This window comes from Lathyrus oleraceus, chromosome 6 (assembly GCF_024323335.1).
Source record: "Lathyrus oleraceus cultivar Zhongwan6 chromosome 6, CAAS_Psat_ZW6_1.0, whole genome shotgun sequence".
Classification (NCBI taxonomy): domain Eukaryota; kingdom Viridiplantae; phylum Streptophyta; class Magnoliopsida; order Fabales; family Fabaceae; genus Lathyrus; species Lathyrus oleraceus.
In genome coordinates, this window is record NC_066584.1 from 356,176,177 (window position 1) to 356,189,547 (window position 13,371).

The 13,371-nt window shown below is 39.9% G+C and overlaps 1 non-coding gene across 1 annotated transcript; it reads right to left on the reverse strand.

Moving 5' to 3' along the window:
- Positions 1 to 133: 133 nt before the first annotated feature.
- Positions 134 to 205, reverse strand: TRNAK-UUU (transfer RNA lysine (anticodon UUU)). The gene has a single exon. It is a non-coding gene; the product is annotated as a tRNA-Lys (tRNA).
- Positions 206 to 13,371: the final 13,166 nt, after the last annotated feature.

A 13,371-nucleotide genomic window follows, 5' to 3' on the forward strand; every position in this document is an offset into this window, starting at 1 on the left:
GAATAATCTAAACAAGAAGGAAACGCTATGTCCCCTACATCAAGTGTTAAAAACAAACCTATGTGTTAATTATGTTATATTAAAAGAAAAATTGAATGCGTTAATTATGTTATATTAAAAGAAAAATTGAATGCGCCGACTGTGGGGATCAAACCCACGACCACGTGGTTAAAAGCCACGCGCTCTACCACTGAGCTAAGTCGGCTAATTTTAGTGGTTGAATAAAAAAAATGGAATTATGACTTAGTTTTGTATCAATAAATTTTAAATCATAAAGATTAAATCATAAAATCTATACGATACTTATTATATATAGTTATAGAAATTTTGTAGCGCCCTGAACTTACATATTGAGTATAATCAAAATAAACAAATATAGTATAACTTTAAAGCATAAAAGTTTCATGCATTTTAGGAATAATTTAAATCTTATCTCTACCAAAACAATTTTAGAAACTTGCCATATACGTTTTAAAAATCTTAAAACCTTTATTTCATAACACTATAATTAATACTCCCTCCGTTTTTTGTTATAAGTCGTTTTTGACTTTTCACATGTATTAAGAAATGTAATAATTATGGTATGAAAAAGAGAAATTATGAAGGGTTTTACAAAATTGTCCTTCATTGATTATATTGGAAAAATAAATTGACATAATTGAAAGGAGAGAGAGTAATAAATAGGTATGGGTATAATAGGGAAAATAACATTAATCATTCATTGATATTATAAAACAACTTATATTGTGGTACAAAATATTTTTGCAAAGCGACTTATAATAAAAGACGAAGGTACTACCTTATTAAATCAACAAATAATTTAATCCACCGAACATCAAGGATTGATTTTTTGTTACAAAAACACATTTATAGCATTATATCATGAGAAGTGAAACATGGATGAAATATGTAACACCCCGATAATAATATAATAATTATTTAAATTAAGTTAATAATATGTTTATTAATTTAATTAGATAATTGAATTATTATTATTATTATTTTGGAATAATAATTATTGGGATAATTATTTATTTGGAATAAAATAAGTTGGAATAATAAAAAGTCCCATTTTTGGTAAAAAGGGTTGCACGTGAAAAGGAGAACACAGAGAAGCGGTTGAAAGTGGAAAAAGGGCAAAAAGGCATAGCAAGAGAAGAGGAAAAGCTTGGAGATCAGAGATTGCTGGATTAACTCAGGTAAGGGGGGTTATCATCGGTTAAAGGGCATTATGTGATAATATGTACTGGGTAGTGATAACCATTGTTTTACCTCTGACTAGATTGATGCATGATGAATTGTGAAATCTTTGGATGAACGAAATTGGAGTATAATTGAGAAAGAATCCGTAGGAATTAGATGTAAAAGTGTCAAATTTTGTGTAATCGAATAAGATACGAATTGTGTTGCAAATATGAACGATTTCTGTGTAGAAATTGGACTGTGGAAGGTTGGATTGGGTAGATCTCGTAGCAGAGAAAGCCATTGCAGATCTGAGAGTTCTGGTTTCTGGTCATACGCGTATGGCACTAGGCAATACGCGTATGAGATGGCTGGTACGCGTATGGCACTAGGCAATACGCGTATGAGTGAGGAAGATGAAATTTTAAACGTGAAATGGTCTCTGGTGGTACGCGTATGGGGAAGTGATACGCGTAGCATACGCGTATGGGAATGGCCAATACGCGTATGGATTTGGTCAGGCGTGGGCAATACGCGTATGGGCATAGGCAATACGCGTATGGGCAGAATTGTGAATTTTCTGTGCTGTTGTTGTGCAGTTTTTGGTTGTTTAGGCTGAGTGTTGCAATTCAGCTGATGTATTACATATTAGGGATCAATTCCCGTGGCTTTGAGTAGTATAGGTATTAGTAGAGTGTACTAATACTGTGGTTGTTGTTTGGCATGATCTGATATGCTTATGTGATAAAATATTGATGATGTATGATGATATGCATGTTGTTGTGAATGTATATATATGCATGTAATTGTGAATGGACTGTTGTATGGCTTCGAGTGTGAGCACAGGTCCATTGCGGATTGTTGTTGATGCTGCATTTGCTAGGTGATTAGCATGCATGGCATAGCCTGTGGGGCTGTAGCTAATTCCCATGGTGAGGAATTAGTGAGTGAATTGTTATGGAATTGTTGTTGATGTTTGCATACTAGATAATTAGTGTGCATAGTCTAGCCTTTGGGGCTGTAGCTAATTCCCATGGTGAGGAATTAGTGAGTGAGTCATTAGATCTCAAATGAGTGGGACTAGTGAGCTTAGTAGCCGTATCTGGAGTTGATCGGTGAGCTTGAACTGTATGTTCAAGAATAGTCGGTACCGCATATGTTGAGTCTCATTGCATAATGAATGTATGGCATATAATATGAATGGATGTATTCCAGTATTATATGGTTATTATGTGTTGTGTTGTTGATGATTGAGTATGGTTTGAGATTATACATATGATATATGTTATTGTTGGGTATGATGTTGAGTTGGTACTGCCGTTGCTAAGTGTGTAGTCTGGTTAGGGTGAACAAATGCGTATTTACTTAACATTACATAATGTTGTATAATGCCTATTATATTGATTGAGAAACTCACCCTTACATCTATTTTTCAGGTAACGAGCAGTGAGTTGAGTAGAAGCTAGTGCTATGGAGTCTAGTGTCGTCCTTAGTGGGTCATGCTCTGGTAGATGTAACATCGGGAGGGAATGTTTGACTATGTTTTAATTTAGTTGTTGATTCAACTTTACATGTAATGTAGTACATGATTTGAATGTCGATGTTTTGTACCCGCTGCGAATTATGCAAAAGAGTCTTATTTTGATTTAATAAATGAGCATGACAGGATATTTTGATAATTGTTGTGAAATGATTGTGTGACACCCTTCGGGGCATAATTACTCTGATTGATATGTTATTATTTTAACTAAATATTTTGGGGGTATTTAGAAGGGTGTTACATTAGTGGTATCAGAGCATAGTCGGTCGAGTCGAGTCGTAGTTATTCTGTTTCCCCTGTACGGTATAGGTGTTGTGTAACCCTATCAGTACTCATTGTTTCAGTTTGTTTGGGTTTTCAGAATAGAGATGGCTGGAAGAGGTAGAGATGATGCTGCGATTGCTGAGGCTCTGGGTATGCTAGCTGGAGTACTTGGAGGGAATCCGAATGTTGTGGGGATGGGAGCTGCTCGTCAACTGAGTGAGTTCCAGAAGAACAATCCTCCAATGTTTAAGGGAGCATACGATCCAGATGGCGCTCAGAAGTGGTTGAAGGAGATCGAGAGAATCTTCCGAGTAACTGAGTGTGCCGATAACCAGAAGGTCAGGTTCGGTACGCATATGCTGTCAGAGGAAGCTGATGATTGGTGGGTTGCTACCCGCACTGAGTTGGAAATGCTGGGAATGCTGAGATTACTTGGGCAGTGTTCAGAGAGAGATTTCTGAGGAAGTACTTTCCAGAGGATGTCAGAGGGAAGAAAGAAATAGAATTCTTGGAATTGAAGCAGGGTAACCGGTCTGTTACTGAGTATGCTGCTAAGTTCACAGAACTGTCAAAATATTATACTCCCTATAGTGAGGCTACTGGGGAATTTTCCAAATGCGTGAAGTTTGAGAACGGGTTGCGTCCCGAGATCAAGCAGGCGATTGGATATCAGCGGATCAGGGTGTTTTCTGATTTGGTTGACTGTTGCAGGATTTTCGAACAGGATTCCAAGGCTAGAGCAGAGAGCTATCAGCAAAGGGTTGATAGGAAAGGTAAGAATCAGATGGATCGTGGGAAATCGTATGCAGCTGGCAAAGGTTTCCAGAGGCAGAGTGGGATGAAGAGACCTAGTGGGGGAGACTCTAGTGCTCCTGTTAAGTGTTACAGATGTGGTCGAGCTGGATATCGTGTTCATGAGTGTACCAGTGCTGAGATGAAGTGTTTCAAGTGTGGAAAAGGTGGTCATTTGGCTGCAGAGTGTCGGTTGAAGACTGTGACTTGTTTCAACTGTGGAGAGTTGGGTCATATCAGTCCACAGTGTCCTAAGCCGAAGAAAGAGAATCAGTCAGGAGGCAAGGTCTTTGCTTTATCGGGTTCTGAGACTTCTGCAGATGATCGGTTGATCCGAGGTACGTGCTATATTAATGGCTTTCCTCTTGTAGCTATTATTGACACCGGTGCTACTCATTCTTTTATATCTTTGGATTGTGCTGTGAAACTTAAGTTAGAGATATCTGAGATGCGTAGTAGTATGGTGATTGATACTCCTGCGAAGGGTTCAGTGACTACTACGTCAGTTTGTTTAAACTGTCCTTTGAGTATTTTTGGTAGAGATTTTGGGATAGACCTTGTGTGTCTTCCACTAGTGCAAATTGATGTTATCTTGGGAATGAACTGGTTGGTGTTTAACCGAGTCTATATCAATTGTTTTGATAAGACTGTGATTTTTCCTGAGATTGAAGAAGGAAAGAGTTTGTTTCTATCAGCAAGGCAGGTGAATGAGGAAGTAGCTGATGGGGCAGAGTTGTTTATGCTGTTAGCGACTATGGAAGCTAAAGATAAACTGGTAATTGGTGATCTAGCTGTGGTGTGTGATTTTCCTGATGTGTTTCCGGAAGAGGTGAATGAATTGCCGCCAGAGCGTGAAGTTGAGTTCTCGATTGATTTGGTACCTGGTACTAGACCGATATCGATGGCTCCATATCGTATGTCTGCTGTTGAGTTAGCTGAATTGAAGAGTCAGTTGGAAGATTTGTTGGATAAGAAATTTATTCGTCCGAGTGTGTCACCGTGGGGTGCACCAGTGTTATTGGTTAAGAAGAAAGAAGGTACTATGAGGTTGTGTGTGGACTACAGGCAACTGAATAAAGTGACGATCAAGAATCGGTATCCTTTGCCGAGGATTGATGATTTGATGGATCAATTGGTTGGTGCGAGTGTGTTCAGCAAGATAGATTTGAGGTCTGGGTATCATCAGATACGTGTAAAAACTGAGGATATTCAGAAGACTGCTTTCAGAACAAGGTATGGACATTATGAGTATTCTGTGATGCCTTTTGGTGTGACTAATGCGCCTGGAGTATTTATGGAGTATATGAATAGGATTTTCCATCCGTACCTAGACAAGTTTGTGGTAGTGTTTATTGATGACATTTTGGTGTATTCGAAATCTGAAGAAGAGCATGCTGAGCATTTGAGAGTGGTTTTAGAAGTTCTCCGAGAAAAGAAGTTATTTGCTAAACTGTCTAAGTGTGAATTTTGGTTGGAAGAAGTTAGTTTTCTTGGTCATGTAATTTCAAGAGGTGGTGTTGCTGTTGATCCTTCTAAGATAGAAGCGGTGTCTAAGTGGGGAGCTCCGAAGTCAGTTTCTGAGATAAGGAGTTTTCTTGGACTTGCAGGTTATTATAGAAAATTCATTGAGGGATTTTCCAAGTTGGCGTTACCGTTGACGATGTTGACTAGAAAGGGGCAAGCGTTTGTTTGGGACTCGAAATGTGAAGAAGGTTTCCAAGAGTTAAAGAAAAGGTTGACTACTGCTCCTATCCTGATATTACCGAGTTCGTCGGGACTATTCGAGGTTTATTGTGATGCTTCATTGTTGGGTTTAGGTGGTGTGTTGATGCAGAATAAGCAGGTTATAGCTTATGCTTCGAGACAACTGAGAGTTCATGAGAAGAACTATCCGACGCACGATTTAGAGTTGGCAGCCGTGGTATTTGTTCTGAAGTTGTGGAGGCATTATTTGTATGGATCAAGATTTGAGGTTTTCAGTGACCATAAGAGTTTAAAGTATTTGTTTGATCAGAAAGAGCTGAATATGAGACAGAGGAGATGGTTAGAATTCTTGAAGGATTATGATTTTGGTTTGAATTACCATCCGGGTAAAGCAAACGTAGTAGCTGATGCATTGAGTCGGAAATCATTGCATATGTCTATGTTAATGGTTAAGGAATTGGATTTGATTGAGCAGTTTAGAGACTTGAGTTTGGTGTGTGAGAGTACTCACAATAGTGTTAAATTGGGTATGCTGAAGTTAACAAGTGGTATTTTGGATGAGATTAGAGAGGGTCAGAAATCCGATATGCTTTTGGTTGACAAGTTGACTCTAGTGAATCAAGGTCAAGGTGGTGAATTCAGAGTTGACGAGAATGGTGTTTTGAAATTTGGTAATCGGGTGTGTATTCCGGATGTTACTGAACTTAAGAAGAGTATTCTTGAGGAAGGACATCGTAGTGGCTTGAGTATTCATCCTGGAGCTACGAAGATGTATCATGATTTGAAGAAGTTATTTTGGTGGCCGGGAATGAAAAGAGAAATTGCGAGTTTTGTTTATTCCTGTTTGACTTGTCAGAAGTCAAAGATTGAGCATCAGAAGCCGTCTGGGCTAATGCAACCGTTGGCTATTCCAGAGTGGAAGTGGGATAGTACCAGTATGGATTTTGTTTCTGGGTTGCCGAGGACAAGTAAGAATTTTGAAGCTATTTGGGTGATTGTTGATAGATTGACGAAGTCGGCTCATTTCATTCCGATCAGAATGGATTATCCGTTAGAGAGATTAGCCGAGTTGTATATTGAGAAGATCGTAAGTTTGCATGGTATTCCGTCGAGTATTGTGTCGGACAGAGATCCTAGATTTACATCGAAATTTTGGGAAGGTTTGCAGAGAGCTTTGGGAACTAAGCTGAGATTGAGTTCTGCATATCATCCGCAGACTGATGGTCAGACTGAGAGGACGATTCAGTCATTAGAGGATCTTTTGAGAGCTTGTGTTTTGGAAAAGGGAGGTGCTTGGGATTGTTATTTACCTTTGATTGAATTTACCTACAACAATAGTTTTCATTCGAGTATTGGTATGGCACCGTTTGAGGCTTTGTATGGTAGGAGATGTCGGACACCGTTATGTTGGTATGAGTCCGGTGAGAGTGCTGTGGTTGGACCGGAGATTGTTCAACAGACTACAGAAAAGATTAAGATGATTCAGGAGAAGATGAGAATTGCTCAGAGTCGTCAGAAGAGTTATCATGATAAGAGGAGGAAGTCACTTGAGTTCCAAGGGGGAGATCATGTGTTTCTTCGTGTTACTCCGATAACTGGTGTTGGTCGAGCTTTGAAGTCGAAGAAGTTGACACCTCGTTTTATTGGTCCTTATCAGATTTTGGAGAGGATAGGAGAGGTAGCCTATCGTATCGCTTTACCGCCGTCGCTTGCGAATTTGCATGAGGTTTTTCATGTGTCTCAGTTGAGGAGGTACATTCATGATCCGTCACATGTAGTCCAAGTAGATGATGTACAGGTGAGAGATAACCTGACTGTTGAAACATCACCTATGAGAATCGAAGATCGAGAGTTGAAGCAATTGCGGGGTAAAGAGAACGCCTTGGTGAAGGTAGCTTGGGGAGGACCAGCAGGTGGCAATGTGACTTGGGAACTTGAGAGTCAGATGAAGGAGTCTTATCCGGAGTTGTTCGCTTGAGGTATGTTTTCGAGGACGAAAACTCTTTTAGTGGGGGAGAGTTGTAACACCCCGATAATAATATAATAATTATTTAAATTAAGTTAATAATATGTTTATTAATTTAATTAGATAATTGAATTATTATTATTATTATTTTGGAATAATAATTATTGGGATAATTATTTATTTGGAATAAAATAAGTTGGAATAATAAAAAGTCCCATTTTTGGTAAAAAGGGTTGCACGTGAAAAGGAGAACACAGAGAAGCGGTTGAAAGTGGAAAAAGGGCAAAAAGGCATAGCAAGAGAAGAGGAAAAGCTTGGAGATCAGAGATTGCTGGATTAACTCAGGTAAGGGGGTTATCATCGGTTAAAGGGCATTATGTGATAATATGTACTGGGTAGTGATAACCATTGTTTTACCTCTGACTAGATTGATGCATGATGAATTGTGAAATCTTTGGATGAACGAAATTGGAGTATAATTGAGAAAGAATCCGTAGGAATTAGATGTAAAAGTGTCAAATTTTGTGTAATCGAATAAGATACGAATTGTGTTGCAAATATGAACGATTTCTGTGTAGAAATTGGACTGTGGAAGGTTGGATTGGGTAGATCTCGTAGCAGAGAAAGCCATTGCAGATCTGAGAGTTCTGGTTTCTGGTCATACGCGTATGGCACTAGGCAATACGCGTATGAGATGGCTGGTACGCGTATGGCACTAGGCAATACGCGTATGAGTGAGGAAGATGAAATTTTAAACGTGAAATGGTCTCTGGTGGTACGCGTATGGGGAAGTGATACGCGTAGCATACGCGTATGGGAATGGCCAATACGCGTATGGATTTGGTCAGGCGTGGGCAATACGCGTATGGGCATAGGCAATACGCGTATGGGCAGAATTGTGAATTTTCTGTGCTGTTGTTGTGCAGTTTTTGGTTGTTTAGGCTGAGTGTTGCAATTCAGCTGATGTATTACATATTAGGGATCAATTCCCGTGGCTTTGAGTAGTATAGGTATTAGTAGAGTGTACTAATACTGTGGTTGTTTTGGCATGATCTGATATGCTTATGTGATAAAATATTGATGATGTATGATGATATGCATGTTGTTGTGAATGTATATATATGCATGTAATTGTGAATGGACTGTTGTATGGCTTCGAGTGTGAGCACAGGTCCATTGCGGATTGTTGTTGATGCTGCATTTGCTAGGTGATTAGCATGCATGGCATAGCCTGTGGGGCTGTAGCTAATTCCCATGGTGAGGAATTAGTGAGTGAATTGTTATGGAATTGTTGTTGATGTTTGCATACTAGATAATTAGTGTGCATAGTCTAGCCTTTGGGGCTGTAGCTAATTCCCATGGTGAGGAATTAGTGAGTGAGTCATTAGATCTCAAATGAGTGGGACTAGTGAGCTTAGTAGCCGTATCTGGAGTTGATCGGTGAGCTTGAACTGTATGTTCAAGAATAGTCGGTACCGCATATGTTGAGTCTCATTGCATAATGAATGTATGGCATATAATATGAATGGATGTATTCCAGTATTATATGGTTATTATGTGTTGTGTTGTTGATGATTGAGTATGGTTTGAGATTATACATATGATATATGTTATTGTTGGGTATGATGTTGAGTTGGTACTGCCGTTGCTAAGTGTGTAGTCTGGTTAGGGTGAACAAATGCGTATTTACTTAACATTACATAATGTTGTATAATGCCTATTATATTGATTGAGAAACTCACCCTTACATCTATTTTTCAGGTAACGAGCAGTGAGTTGAGTAGAAGCTAGTGCTATGGAGTCTAGTGTCGTCCTTAGTGGGTCATGCTCTGGTAGATGTAACATCGGGAGGGAATGTTTGACTATGTTTTAATTTAGTTGTTGATTCAACTTTACATGTAATGTAGTACATGATTTGAATGTCGATGTTTTGTACCCGCTGCGAATTATGCAAAAGAGTCTTATTTTGATTTAATAAATGAGCATGACAGGATATTTTGATAATTGTTGTGAAATGATTGTGTGACACCCTTCGGGGCATAATTACTCTGATTGATATGTTATTATTTTAACTAAATATTTTGGGGTATTTAGAAGGGTGTTACATTAGTGGTATCAGAGCATAGTCGGTCGAGTCGAGTCGTAGTTATTCTGTTTCCCCTGTACGGTATAGGTGTTGTGTAACCCTATCAGTACTCATTGTTTCAGTTTGTTTGGGTTTTCAGAATAGAGATGGCTGGAAGAGGTAGAGATGATGCTGCGATTGCTGAGGCTCTGGGTATGCTAGCTGGAGTACTTGGAGGGAATCCGAATGTTGTGGGGATGGGAGCTGCTCGTCAACTGAGTGAGTTCCAGAAGAACAATCCTACAATGTTTAAGGGAGCATACGATCCAGATGGCGCTCAGAAGTGGTTGAAGGAGATCGAGAGAATCTTCCGAGTAACTGAGTGTGCCGATAACCAGAAGGTCAGGTTCGGTACGCATATGCTGTCAGAGGAAGCTGATGATTGGTGGGTTGCTACCCGCACTGAGTTGGAAATTGCTGGGAATGCTGAGATTACTTGGGCAGTGTTCAGAGAGAGATTTCTGAGGAAGTACTTTCCAGAGGATGTCAGAGGGAAGAAAGAAATAGAATTCTTGGAATTGAAGCAGGGTAACCGGTCTGTTACTGAGTATGCTGCTAAGTTCACAGAACTGTCAAATATTATACTCCCTATAGTGAGGCTACTGGGGAATTTTCCAAATGCGTGAAGTTTGAGAACGGGTTGCGTCCCGAGATCAAGCAGGCGATTGGATATCAGCGGATCAGGGTGTTTTCTGATTTGGTTGACTGTTGCAGGATTTTCGAACAGGATTCCAAGGCTAGAGCAGAGAGCTATCAGCAAAGGGTTGATAGGAAAGGTAAGAATCAGATGGATCGTGGGAAACCGTATGCAGCTGGCAAAGGTTTCCAGAGGCAGAGTGGGATGAAGAGACCTAGTGGGGGAGACTCTAGTGCTCCTGTTAAGTGTTACAGATGTGGTCGAGCTGGATATCGTGTTCATGAGTGTACCAGTGCTGAGATGAAGTGTTTCAAGTGTGGAAAAGGTGGTCATTTGGCTGCAGAGTGTCGGTTGAAGACTGTGACTTGTTTCAACTGTGGAGAGTTGGGTCATATCAGTCCACAGTGTCCTAAGCCGAAGAAAGAGAATCAGTCAGGAGGCAAGGTCTTTGCTTTATCGGGTTCTGAGACTTCTGCAGATGATCGGTTGATCCGAGGTACGTGCTATATTAATGGCTTTCCTCTTGTAGCTATTATTGACACCGGTGCTACTCATTCTTTTATATCTTTGGATTGTGCTGTGAAACTTAAGTTAGAGATATCTGAGATGCGTAGTAGTATGGTGATTGATACTCCTGCGAAGGGTTCAGTGACTACTACGTCAGTTTGTTTAAACTGTCCTTTGAGTATTTTTGGTAGAGATTTTGGGATAGACCTTGTGTGTCTTCCACTAGTGCAGATTGATGTTATCTTGGGAATGAACTGGTTGGTGTTTAACCGAGTTTATATCAATTGTTTTGATAAGACTGTGATTTTTCCTGAGATTGAAGAAGGAAAGAGTTTGTTTCTATCAGCAAGGCAGGTGAATGAGGAAGTAGCTGATGGGGCAGAGTTGTTTATGCTGTTAGCGACTATGGAAGCTAAAGATAAACTAGTAATTGGTGATCTAGCTGTGGTGTGTGATTTTCCTGATGTGTTTCCGGAAGAGGTGAATGAATTGCCGCCAGAGCGTGAAGTTGAGTTCTCGATTGATTTGGTACCTGGTACTAGACCGATATCGATGGCTCCATATCGTATGTCTGCTGTTGAGTTAGCTGAATTGAAGAGTCAGTTGGAAGATTTGTTGGATAAGAAATTTATTCATCCGAGTGTGTCACCGTGGGGTGCACCAGTGTTATTGGTTAAGAAGAAAGAAGGTACTATGAGGTTGTGTGTGGACTACAGGCAACTGAATAAAGTGACGATCAAGAATCGGTATCCTTTGCCGAGGATTGATGATTTGATGGATCAATTGGTTGGTGCGAGTGTGTTCAGCAAGATAGATTTGAGGTCTGGGTATCATCAGATACGTGTAAAAACTGAGGATATTCAGAAGACTGCTTTCAGAACAAGGTATGGACATTATGAGTATTCTGTGATGCCTTTTGGTGTGACTAATGCGCCTGGAGTATTTATGGAGTATATGAATAGGATTTTCCATCCGTACCTAGACAAGTTTGTGGTAGTGTTTATTGATGACATTTTGGTGTATTCGAAATCTGAAGAAGAGCATGCTGAGCATTTGAGAGTGGTTTTAGAAGTTCTCCGAGAAAAGAAGTTATTTGCTAAACTGTCTAAGTGTGAATTTTGGTTGGAAGAAGTTAGTTTTCTTGGTCATGTAATTTCAAGAGGTGGTGTTGCTGTTGATCCTTCTAAGATAGAAGCGGTGTCTAAGTGGGGAGCTCCGAAGTCAGTTTCTGAGATAAGGAGTTTTCTTGGACTTGCAGGTTATTATAGAAAATTCATTGAGGGATTTTCCAAGTTGGCGTTACCGTTGACGATGTTGACTAGAAAGGGGCAAGCGTTTGTTTGGGACTCGAAATGTGAAGAAGGTTTCCAAGAGTTAAAGAAAAGGTTGACTACTGCTCCTATCCTGATATTACCGAGTTCGTCGGGACTATTCGAGGTTTATTGTGATGCTTCATTGTTGGGTTTAGGTGGTGTGTTGATGCAGAATAAGCAGGTTATAGCTTATGCTTCGAGACAACTGAGAGTTCATGAGAAGAACTATCCGACGCACGATTTAGAGTTGGCAGCCGTGGTATTTGTTCTGAAGTTGTGGAGGCATTATTTGTATGGATCAAGATTTGAGGTTTTCAGTGACCATAAGAGTTTAAAGTATTTGTTTGATCAGAAAGAGCTGAATATGAGACAGAGGAGATGGTTAGAATTCTTGAAGGATTATGATTTTGGTTTGAATTACCATCCGGGTAAAGCAAACGTAGTAGCTGATGCATTGAGTCGGAAATCATTGCATATGTCTATGTTAATGGTTAAGGAATTGGATTTGATTGAGCAGTTTAGAGACTTGAGTTTGGTGTGTGAGAGTACTCACAATAGTGTTAAATTGGGTATGCTGAAGTTAACAAGTGGTATTTTGGATGAGATTAGAGAGGGTCAGAAATCCGATATGCTTTTGGTTGACAAGTTGACTCTAGTGAATCAAGGTCAAGGTGGTGAATTCAGAGTTGACGAGAATGGTGTTTTGAAATTTGGTAATCGGGTGTGTATTCCGGATGTTACTGAACTTAAGAAGAGTATTCTTGAGGAAGGACATCGTAGTGGCTTGAGTATTCATCCTGGAGCTACGAAGATGTATCATGATTTGAAGAAGTTATTTTGGTGGCCGGGAATGAAAAGAGAAATTGCGAGTTTTGTTTATTCCTGTTTGACTTGTCAGAAGTCAAAGATTGAGCATCAGAAGCCGTCTGGGCTAATGCAACCGTTGGCTATTCCAGAGTGGAAGTGGGATAGTACCAGTATGGATTTTGTTTCTGGGTTGCCGAGGACAAGTAAGAATTTTGAAGCTATTTGGGTGATTGTTGATAGATTGACGAAGTCGACTCATTTCATTCCGATCAGAATGGATTATCCGTTAGAGAGATTAGCCGAGTTGTATATTGAGAAGATCGTAAGTTTGCATGGTATTCCGTCGAGTATTGTGTCGGACAGAGATCCTAGATTTACATCGAAATTTTGGGAAGGTTTGCAGAGAGCTTTGGGAACTAAGCTGAGATTGAGTTCTGCATATCATCCGCAGACTGATGGTCAGACTGAGAGGACGATTCAGTCATTAGAGGATCTTTTGAGAGCTTGTGTTTTGGAAAAGGGAGGTGCTTGGGA